The sequence below is a fragment of the Delphinapterus leucas genome, chromosome 19, assembly GCF_059928025.1.
Source record: "Delphinapterus leucas isolate spDelLeu-1000000601 "Yukka" chromosome 19, BTC_Dleu_Yukka2, whole genome shotgun sequence".
Taxonomy (NCBI): Eukaryota; Metazoa; Chordata; class Mammalia; order Artiodactyla; family Monodontidae; genus Delphinapterus; species Delphinapterus leucas.
The window spans coordinates 20,702,235-20,712,485 of record NC_143147.1 but is presented as its reverse complement, the minus strand read 5'-3'; positions in this window follow the sequence as shown (position 1 = coordinate 20,712,485).

Below are 10,251 nucleotides of genomic sequence, written 5' to 3'. Positions count from 1 at the left end.
GCTCAATATCAAAAAAACAAACAACCCAATCCAAAAATGGGCAGAAGACCTAAGTAGACATTTCTCCAAAGAAGGTATACAGATTGCCAACAAACACGTGAAAGGATGCTCAGCATCACTAATCATTAGAGAAATGCAAATCAAAAAACTACAGTCAGGTATCACCTCACACCAGTCAGAATGGCCATCATCAAAAAAATCTACAAACAATAAATGCTGGAGAGGGTGTGGAGAAAAGGGAACCCTCCTGCACTGTTGGTGGGAATGTAAATTGATACAACCACTATGGAGAACAGTATGGAGGTTCCTTAAAAAACTAAAACTAGAACTACCATATGACCCAGCAATCCCACTACTGGGCATACACCCTGAGAAAACCGTAATTCAAAAAGAGACATGTACCACAATGTTCACTGCAGCACTATTTACAATAGCCAGGACATGGAAGCAACCTAAGTGTCCATCGATAGATGGATGGATAAAGAAGATGTGTCACATATATACAATGGAATATTACTCAGCCATGAAAAGAAATGAAATTGAGGTATTTCTAGTGAGGTGCGTGGACCTATAGGGTCTGTCATACAGAGTGAAGTAAGTCAGAAAGAGAAAAACAAATATCGTATGCTAACACATATATATGGAATCTAAAAAAAAAAAGTTTCTGAAGAACCTAGGGGCAGGACAGGAATAAAGATGCAGATGTAGAGAGTGGACTTGAGGACACGGGGAGGGGGAAGGATAAGCCGGCATGAAGTGAGAGAGTAGCACTGACATATATACACTACCAAATCTAAAACAGATAGCTAGTGGGAAGCAGCTGCATAGCACAGGGAGATCATCTTGGTGCTTTGTGACCACCTAGAAGGGTGGGATAGGGAGGGTGGGAGGGAGATGCAAGAGGGAGGGGATATGGGGATATATGTATACATATAGCTGATTCACTTTGTTACACAGCAAAAACTAACACAACATTGTAAAGCAATTATACTCCAATAAAGATGTTAAAAAAAAATGAAGGAGAAATCAAGACATCCTGTATAAATAAACCTGAATTTGTTGCTATCAGACCTGCCCTACAAGAAATACTATAGAGAGCCCTTCAGGCTGAAATGAAAGGACACTAGACTGTGACTCAAGTTCACAAGAAGAAATAAGGAGCATCTTTAAAGGTGTAAATGTATTTTGCTGTAACTCTTTTCTCCTATCTGCATAAAGCAATAATTATGAAACTGTGTTGACAGACTTATAATGTAGAAAGATGTAATTCGTATAATAATAATAGCATAAAAGAAGGGGGAAGAAACAGCTATATTAGAGCAAAGTTTTTGTATATATTGAAATTAGGTTGGACTTAATCAGAGCTAGATTTTTTTAAGTTAAAATGTTAGTTGTAATCTCCAGGGCAACTGTTAAGAAAATAACTAAAAAATATGTAATAAAAGAGAATTAAGGGCTTCCCTGATGGCGCAGTGGTTAAGAATCTGCCTGCCAATGCAGGGGACACGGGTTCGAGCCCTGCAGGAAGATCCCACATGCTGCAGAGCAACAAAGCCCATGCGCCACAGCTACTGAAGCCCGCGAGCCACAACTACTGAAGCCCACGTGCCACAACTACTGAAGCCCGTTCACCTAGAGCCTGTGCTCCGCAACAAGAGAAGCCACCTCAGTGAGTAGCCCCCATTCACCACAACTAGAGAAAGCCCATGCGCAGCAACAAAGACCCAACGCAACCAAAAATAAATAAAGTTAAAAAAAAAAAGAATTAAAATGGTATGCTAGAAAATACCTATTTAACAGGAAAGAAGGCAGTAAGGGAAGAGTATAGGAACAAAAAGACATAAGACTATATAGAAAACAAATAGCAAAATGACATAAATCCTATCTTATCAGTAATTATATTAAATGCAAATGGAATAAACACTCCAATAAAAAGGCAGAGATTGACAGAATAAGTTAAAAACCCCAGTTCTGTGCTATCTACAAAACACTTTAGATTCACAGATACACATTGGTGGAAAGTAAAAAGATAAAGATATACCATGCAAGCGGTAACAGAAATCTGAAGTGGCCACACTCATATTAGACAAAATAGATTTACCTCAGACAAACAGGATATTTTGTAATGATAAAAGGGTCAATTTATCAGGAAAACATACCAATTATAAACATGATGCACCTAACAACAGGCCCCCAAAATACATGAGGCACAAACTAAGAGAAATGAAGGGAGAAATAATAATAGTTGGAGACTTCAAGGTTCCACTGTCAATAATGGACAGAACTGGTAGGCATAGGGGCAGTAGGGAAATAGAAGACCTGAAGAACACTATAAACCAAGTAGACCTAAGGGATATTTATAGAACACTCCACCTAACAACAGCAGAATATACATTCTTTAAATGTGCACATGAGAGAACATATATTACGTCATAAAACAAGCCTCAATGCATTTAAAAGGATTGAAATCATACAGAGTATGTTCTCTGACTACAGTGGAAAGGAATTAGAAACCAATAACAAAAAGGAAATTTGGGAAATTCACAAATATGTGGAAAGTAAAAACATTTCTAAATAACCAGTGGGTCAGAGAAGAAATCATAAGAGAAATTAGAAAATACTTTGAGATGTATGAAAAAGAAAATACAACGTACCAAAACTTATGGGATGCAGCTAAAGCAGTGCTCAGGAAGAAATTTATAGCTGTAAATGCCTATATTAAAAAAGAAGAGAGACTTCAAATCACTAGCCTTCTTCCACCTTAAAGTTGAAAAAGAAGAGCAAACTAAATCCAAAGCAAGCAGAAGGAAAGAAGTAATAAAGATTAGAGCACAAAAAGGGAAATAGAGAATAGAAAAGTCCACCGATTGTGTGATTCCATTTATATGAAATGTCCAGAATATGCAAATCCATAGAGACAGAAAGATTAGTGGTTTCTGGGGGCTGGGGAGAGTGGGGAATGGGGAGTGACTGCTAATGGGTACAGAGTTTCTTTTTGGGGAGATGAAAGTGTTCTGGAATGAGAGACTGGTGATGGCTGCATAACTGTGAATATACTAAAACCACTGAATTGTACATTTTAATAGGGTGAATTTTATAGTACCTAAATTAAATCTCAAAATGGTGTTAATTAAAAAAAAAAAATCAAAGTGGGTAACTAGGCAAAGGAGGTTGGGAGGAGTAGAGTTGGGGAAGCATTCCCCAGGGAGGAGTATCAGGGTGTCTCCAGGCCCCAAGGGGAAAGAGTGTGGTGTGTTACCAGAGGCCCCAGGTGGGCTGGGCTGGGCTGGGCTGGCCTGGGATGCCTTTGGTTTTATCATTAGAGCAGTAGAAAGTCACTGGAGGATTTCTGTACGTGGCTCCGTTGCAGGGCTGGCATTTTAAAGAGCTCATTGTGACTTTTTTTTTTAAAATAAATTTATTTTATTTATTTATTTTTGGCTGAGTTTGGTCTTCGTTGCTGCGCGCGGGCTTTCTCTCGTTGCGGTGAGCTAGGGCTACTCTTCGTTGTGGTGCATGGGCTTCTCATTGCAGTGGCTTCTCTTGTTGTGGAGCACAGGCTCTAGGTGCGCGCGGGCTTCAGTAGTTGCGGCACACGGGCTCAGTAGTTGTGGCTCATGGGCTCTGGAACACAGGCTCGGTAGTTGTGGCGCACGGGCTTAGTTGCTCTGTGGCATGTGGGATCTTCCCGGAACAGGGATCGAACCTGTGGTCCCTGCATTGGCAGGTGGATTCTCAACCACTGTGCCACCAGCGAAGCCCTGGTGAACAGATTGGAAAGGGCCAGGAGTGGACTTGGGGAGGCGTCAGCGGTAGCCCAGGTGAGAGAGAAACCTACCTGTCAGGGAGGTTATTGTTTAAGGTCACCCCACTAGATGGAGCCAGACCTGGGTCCTTCTGGCAACGCAACCTCTGCTCTCCACAGGCCACTGATTTGCATCTTCCCAGGTATTCCTGATCAGCCCAGAGAGTGGCTGAGATCTCTGTGCTTAATGAGAGAGGGGGAGGGAAATGGACATCATATTAATCAGGCTAAGTAGGATTTGTGGCTAACTAGGGCTGCCTCGCTGCAAACAGTAGGCATTAAACTGTAGAGGGGCTTCCCTGGTGGCGCAGTGGTTGAGAGTCCGCCTGCCGATGCAGGGGACACGGGTTCATGTCCCGGTCCGGGAAGATCCCACATGCCGCAGAGCGGCTGGGCCCGTGAGCCATGGCCGCTGGGCCTGCGCGTCCAGAGCCTGTGCTCCGCAACGGGAGAGGCCACAACAGTGAGAGGCCCGCGTACCGCAAAATAAATAAATAAATAAACTGTAGAAATGGGGATTTATTGCCAGGACACTGGAGCATGTCACAGAAGCCCAGGCCATCCTCTATTTCGGCTCTTCTCTCTTTTCTCTCACCGCAGACCACCTTTCTCTTTCCTGGGCGTTCCCACCTGGGGAAAATGGCCCCTCCATCAGCTCCTAAATTTGCATCTTATTATTCCAGAGAGCAGTTGAGTTAAAACTTAAGTCTCTTAGCCCATTTCCTAGATTCTCAGGGAAGGGACCTCAACATGCCAGCTTGGGCAGCTGGTAAGAGCAGAGAGAAGAAGGGGCATCCAATGGGATGCAAGCGACCTTGTGTCAAGGGTCCCTCCCCCACCACTCTAGAGAACTCACTGCCTAAGGTGGGTCTGTCCCTAGGGATAAACCACAGGAGACTTTATTTTATCACTTGAACTGGCTTATAAACAGCCCTCTGACTATCCATCTCCCCTCCCCTTTGGGCCTCCACTTTCAGCCCTTAACTGGGCAGGGAACATTCCAGGAATTAGAATTAGTCTTACTACCTTTGTGAATTCTGTCCATTTTCCCAGAAAAGCAAGGTCTAGCTCATGCCCTGCTGAAAAACTTGTTGAAAAGGACCCCCGTTACTGTCATTGTCTCATTTTCACCTGCTGTTTGAAACTCAGTGGTGCTGAATCGGATGCCTGGAAGCCCTGGTGGTTGCGGAATAAATGGGCCTCTGATTGGGGACAGGAGGTGTCTGTGAGGTCCAGTGGGGGGCCTGTGTGAGGGTCAGCCGCCAGTCACGTCCCCGGCCCCACCGTTTCCAGCCTCAGCTCATTGGTTTCAGCAGGCCTGCCGGTAAGGCGTGCTATGCCGCCCGCCCTTTGTGCAGGGAATGCTGTGGAAGGGAGACCGCTGGGGGCGGGGAGACACAGGGAGCCCCAGGCCCTTCACCCCGGGACAGCCATTTCCAGTGCTAAGGAGGGGGATTGATCCTGGACGGGGCATTTTCTCTCGCTGTGAGAAGCAGGGAATTGAAGTCCTTTAGTCAGATGCTCTCTCAGACATCAGAGAGGGGGGACAAGGAAGGACACTGCATGCAGATGTGAGTTTCAAGGGCCCATTTCTCTTTGAATTCCTGCAGCATTTATAGGAGGCTGAGCTGTTTGGCGTCTTCTTCTTTACAGCCGTGTGCTGGTTGCCTGGAATGTTGTTTCCAATACTAATAATGATGCTGGTGGCATGCACGCAGCTGGTGCCTTACCTCTGATTAGCAGTCACAAACCTCTGCGTTTAATTTCTCTTATAACCTAGTGAAGGAAGTAGGGCAGATTGTTTTATATGCATTTAATAGCTGATAAACCCTCAGGTTGCCTGGGCATGGGATGGAGGGGGTGTGTGAGTAATTGTTTACCCTTCACAGCCACACAGCTGGTCAGAGGTGGGACTAAAAGCCTGCCTTCTGATTTCGGATCCCGGACTCTGTTCACAATAGAGCGGAACTATCTTCGGAATTCTCTCAGGCACAGTCTGTAGCTTATTCTTCCTGGTTTTCCTGTCTGTCATCCATCCATCCCTCCATTTATGCCTCCGTCTTGTTCTGTAAAGGAATTGAGATACTAACCAGAACATATATTTCTCTATATATCTTGACTATATAAGAAATTAGAGAAAAGTGTATTTATAATAAAAAGGTATAAAGTAGATACTTAATGCCAGAGCTATGTATAGATATTTTTTAGATATGCTTGTATATGTGTGTGTGTGTATGTAATTAAATAGAAACCCATAAAAATAAGATCAGGGAAAACATAGATTAACTGGAAGGTCACAACCAGGGAGAGAGATAAGACACATATTCAGGCCATAGAGCTATGCCCACTTTACTATGGTTGAACCACAGATTTAGCTCTGAGCTAATGAGTGATCAAAGCAGGAAAAAAATTATATTATTTACACGGTTCATGGGGTCCATAAGAAGCCGGAGACCAGACGCTGAGTGCTTTTCCAGGCAATTAGATCTGAAGGGAATTTCTTGCCTGGGTGGTCATCCACGAGACCCTGAGGGGCAAGGGAAATGCATGGCACATGTGCCGCTGCCCTCTGTTCCTCCTCCCATGCTAGACATCATTAATCGATCACGGTCCTTTCTCACTGAGGCCAGAGAGAGCCTTGCAGAGTCCTTCAAGCATGGTGTTCCAGGCAGCTATTACCAACGGTGTGGAGTCGGCATACAGGACAAAACCACTTGCTTGCTATTCCAGCTCTGGGGGTGATGGGGGTATTGGGAGTCATGAGGGAATTCTGAGTGGAGAGCCACAGGAAGCTGTGGCAAGCACCTCTGCAGGGGTGACATGAGTGGACACCATGTCCTGTTGTCCATAGGAGGTGTGTTTGCTGTAAACTGCCTCTAGGTGCCAGTTGGAGGGACCCATGAGGGTGATGACGGGTCGTAAGTGTGTCTGGAGGGACACAGGGGACATACTAGGAATTTCTGACTCATTACAGTCATTTACTTGTTCCACAGATATTTAGAAAACACCTATTATGTGCCTAGAAAGAGTGCCTGACCCACTGTGCTCACCTGCCTCATCCCAGTTTAACATCGCTTTTTCAGAGATGCCTTCGTGACTCTTCTCTACATCAGAGCTCACAAATCACACCCCCTTGCACCTTTCTCTCATGGCCTGTATCACAGCACATATGGATATATTTATTTACGTTTGTTTGTTTAGTGTTTCCCCCACTGAGATGTGAGTTCCAAGGTGGCAGGGACAGTATCTGTCTTGTTCATCATGGTATCCCCAGCCCTAGCACAGGGTCCAGCACATGGTAGGTGCTCAATACATATTTGTGGAATGAATGACTGAAAGAATAAAGAGAGTGCAGAGGCGAAGCGGTTGCAGACTGCCCAGTAGAAGATAGAACATAAATATAAGGTGTCAAATGCTCAGTGCTACAGGGAGGGGACAGGCAAGGAGCTAAGGGACTTCAGGGGAGGAGAGGTTGCTACCAGAGGGAAGGGGAAAGCAAGGCAGGCTCCATGGTGTAGCAGGACTCTTTGCTGGGTCTGGAAGGATGAGGTGGAGGGGGGGACATCTGGGGCCCTGGGGGCAGCAGGAACCGAGGCAGAGAGGTAGATCTGGAGGAGAGAAGAGCCAGAATGACTTTGGGGTGCTTTTAGGGCAGTGACAGGGAGCACACCAGGAAAGGTGAGTCCGAGCCAGCTGCTGGAGCTTTGCCCACAGGCTCGATTTGGGCAGCAGATTTGTGAGTGGAGCAGGGATGAGGTGGGAGGGGCCCCAGGCAGGCAGGGGCAGGCTGGTGGGAGAGCTGGGGATATCAGGGAGGCCCCAGTTTGGCCTGGGGGTGGTGGAAGCAGTGCCTGGGCTCCCTGGACTTTGTTTCCTTCCTTCCTCTCCTGTGCCTGTTGACCCTTGGGGACCACGCTCTTCAGGTTCTGGCCCCAGGACTCAGCCCCAGCCATGCTCTGCCCTCCCCCACCCCCAGCCTGGCCCAGCTCTCTAGGGGGCTCTGTGTAGCTGATTTACCCAATAGCACTGTGGCCAACATATTTCTAATTTTAAACAGAATGTGCGTTGATCACATGTAGCATATTATCTTTTGTTTTTAATTAATTTATTTTTGGCTGCGTTGGGTCTTCATTGCTGCGCGCGGGCTTTCTCTAGTTGTGGTGAGCGGGGGCTACTCTTCCTTGCAGTGTGTGGTTTTCTCATTGCGGTGGCTTCTCTTGTTGCGGAGAACGGCTCTAGGTGTGCGGGCTTCAGTAGTTGTGGCTCGTGGGCTCTAGAGCACAGGCTCAGTAGTTGTGGCGCACGGGCTTAGCTGCTCTGCAGCATGTGGGATCTTCCTGGACCAGGGCTCGAACCCGTGTCCCCTGCATTGGCAGGAGGATTCTTAACCACTGCGCCACCAGGGAAGTCCTAGCATGTTACCTTGAGCATAGCCTTTGATCCTCCAGATAGAGCTTTGTTTTCCTAATTTCCTTCCTCTTAAACTCTTTAAGGTGTGTTTTCTGTAGCTTACCTAGGGAACTTTTATTTCCTATTTATATTAATTATCAAATTACTCCATTTCACGTATGGGTCATTCAGTTTATTCCTTTTGGCCTCCTTCTTGCACATCTTATGTGTGGATTTGTTAGGCAGTTTGGCGCCTACTTTCACTGTTCAGGCCCACCCGGTGAGGTTTTGACTGGAGAGTGAGGAGATGCAATGGCAATGGGACCTTTTTGCTTGTGATTCCTGGATCCTAGGATGAGGCAGGGTGGAGAGATGCTAATGGATGCACACGCTCCTCGTGTGTTAGTGCTGAAGGCTCTCGAGCCAGCACGCGAGGCCTCCTTTCCACGTTCGTTCTGGTTGCATTAGCCCAGAAGACCGGCCAACCTGGGGTGGCCAGAGGTGGACAATGGAGCCTGAACTTGGAACCTGGGAGATGAGCCAAGGGTCTGGGATGACCCAGGGCAGCTTCCTGTGTCCCTGGAGGTGTGAACACATGCGTCAACTTCCTGCAGTGGTCTGGTGGATGCTGAGACAGAGGAGGCTGCCACATCATCTAGGGACCGTGGAAGCAGCCCCCAGTGGAGGGGCTCCCTGTGGACCACGTGACTGCTGCAGAGAAACCAAAGGAAGCCTGGGAATGAGCACTGGGTGCTTCGGAGGAAAGCAACTGCGGCCCTGACATCCCTGAGCCGGGCAGCTGCTGGCACAGGCGCCAAAGAGCTAGTTGGCATGGGGGCAGGAAGCTTACTTCCAGGGCTCCTGTCATTTCTGTTAAGACATCAGGCTCACTCAGGTTAGTACATGTGGTGCATTCTTATCCCTTCCCGCTCCTGGATAGGTGACATACCCAGGACACTTGATTGCAAATGACAAAAGACCCCGCTCAACTAGTTTAAGCAAAAAGGGGACTCTGTGGACATGGCAAGTTCGGAAGCAAAGGAGCGGTTCAGGCATGGCTGGATCCAGCAGTTGATTATCTCCATCTCTCAGCTCTGCTTGGCTTTATTCTCAGGCTGTTTCCAAGTGGCAGCAAGATGGCCATTGGCCATCTCAGGCCAACATTGCTCTCATAGCTTGCTGTCACAGAGAAAGAGGGTACTTCTCAGTAACTCTGGTGAGAGCCCAGGGAAGCTGGGCCTCAGTCAGTCACTGTGCCCAGCGGGTGGGGATATTCTAATCAGCCGGCCCCAGTCACATTCACCCTGAGGAAGAGGAAGGAAGGGCCTGTTTCTCCCACCCAGAAGAACTGGGCATGATTTCCTTGGCCCTGAGGGGGAGTCGTTCTCAAAGAGAGGGATGCTGGGCAGACAGAATGTACGTCCATCGTGAAAGGCCAGCGGAGGCCCCGGCCGTCTGGAGGCAGCTTTCAGGGCGCCAACTGCATAGCAGGGCAGCAGCACACCGGCTGTTCTCTGTTGAGTGAGCGTGTACACTCGGGCCTCTTCACATCCTCAGGTCTGGTCCATCCTGGACCTTCAAACAGAGTCGGCCTTTCTGTGCAGCAAGCTGCTGGGAGCACTTGGAAACCAACCTCTCTCCACCGTGTGTGTCCCAGAGGCCGCCTCCAGTCACTGACACCACTTTTCACTTCTCTTTGGCCTTTGGTCCCTGGATCCACAAATCTGCCTCTAATGTCTGCATTTGGCCCCCGTCGCTATGGAGTCTCTTATCTGTACGTTTGACTCAGCTCAAGGCTGATTGTGCCTGCAGTGTCCAGCCTGTGGTCCTGCCAGGAGAAGGGCAGAGTGGCCAGGCTGGACCTGTCACTTCTCCTAAAGTCAGAGCACCCACTCAGGATGAAGGACCAGTGGGTTCCCGGCACACCTGGGTATGTGGCGACCGCTTTCCACAGACTCAGAGAGACTCACATCACATTCTCCTACGTGATACAACCGGGATCACACATTAGCACTTCTCAACATTTTTAGCTACAGAATCTTTTCTTCAAAGGCTGT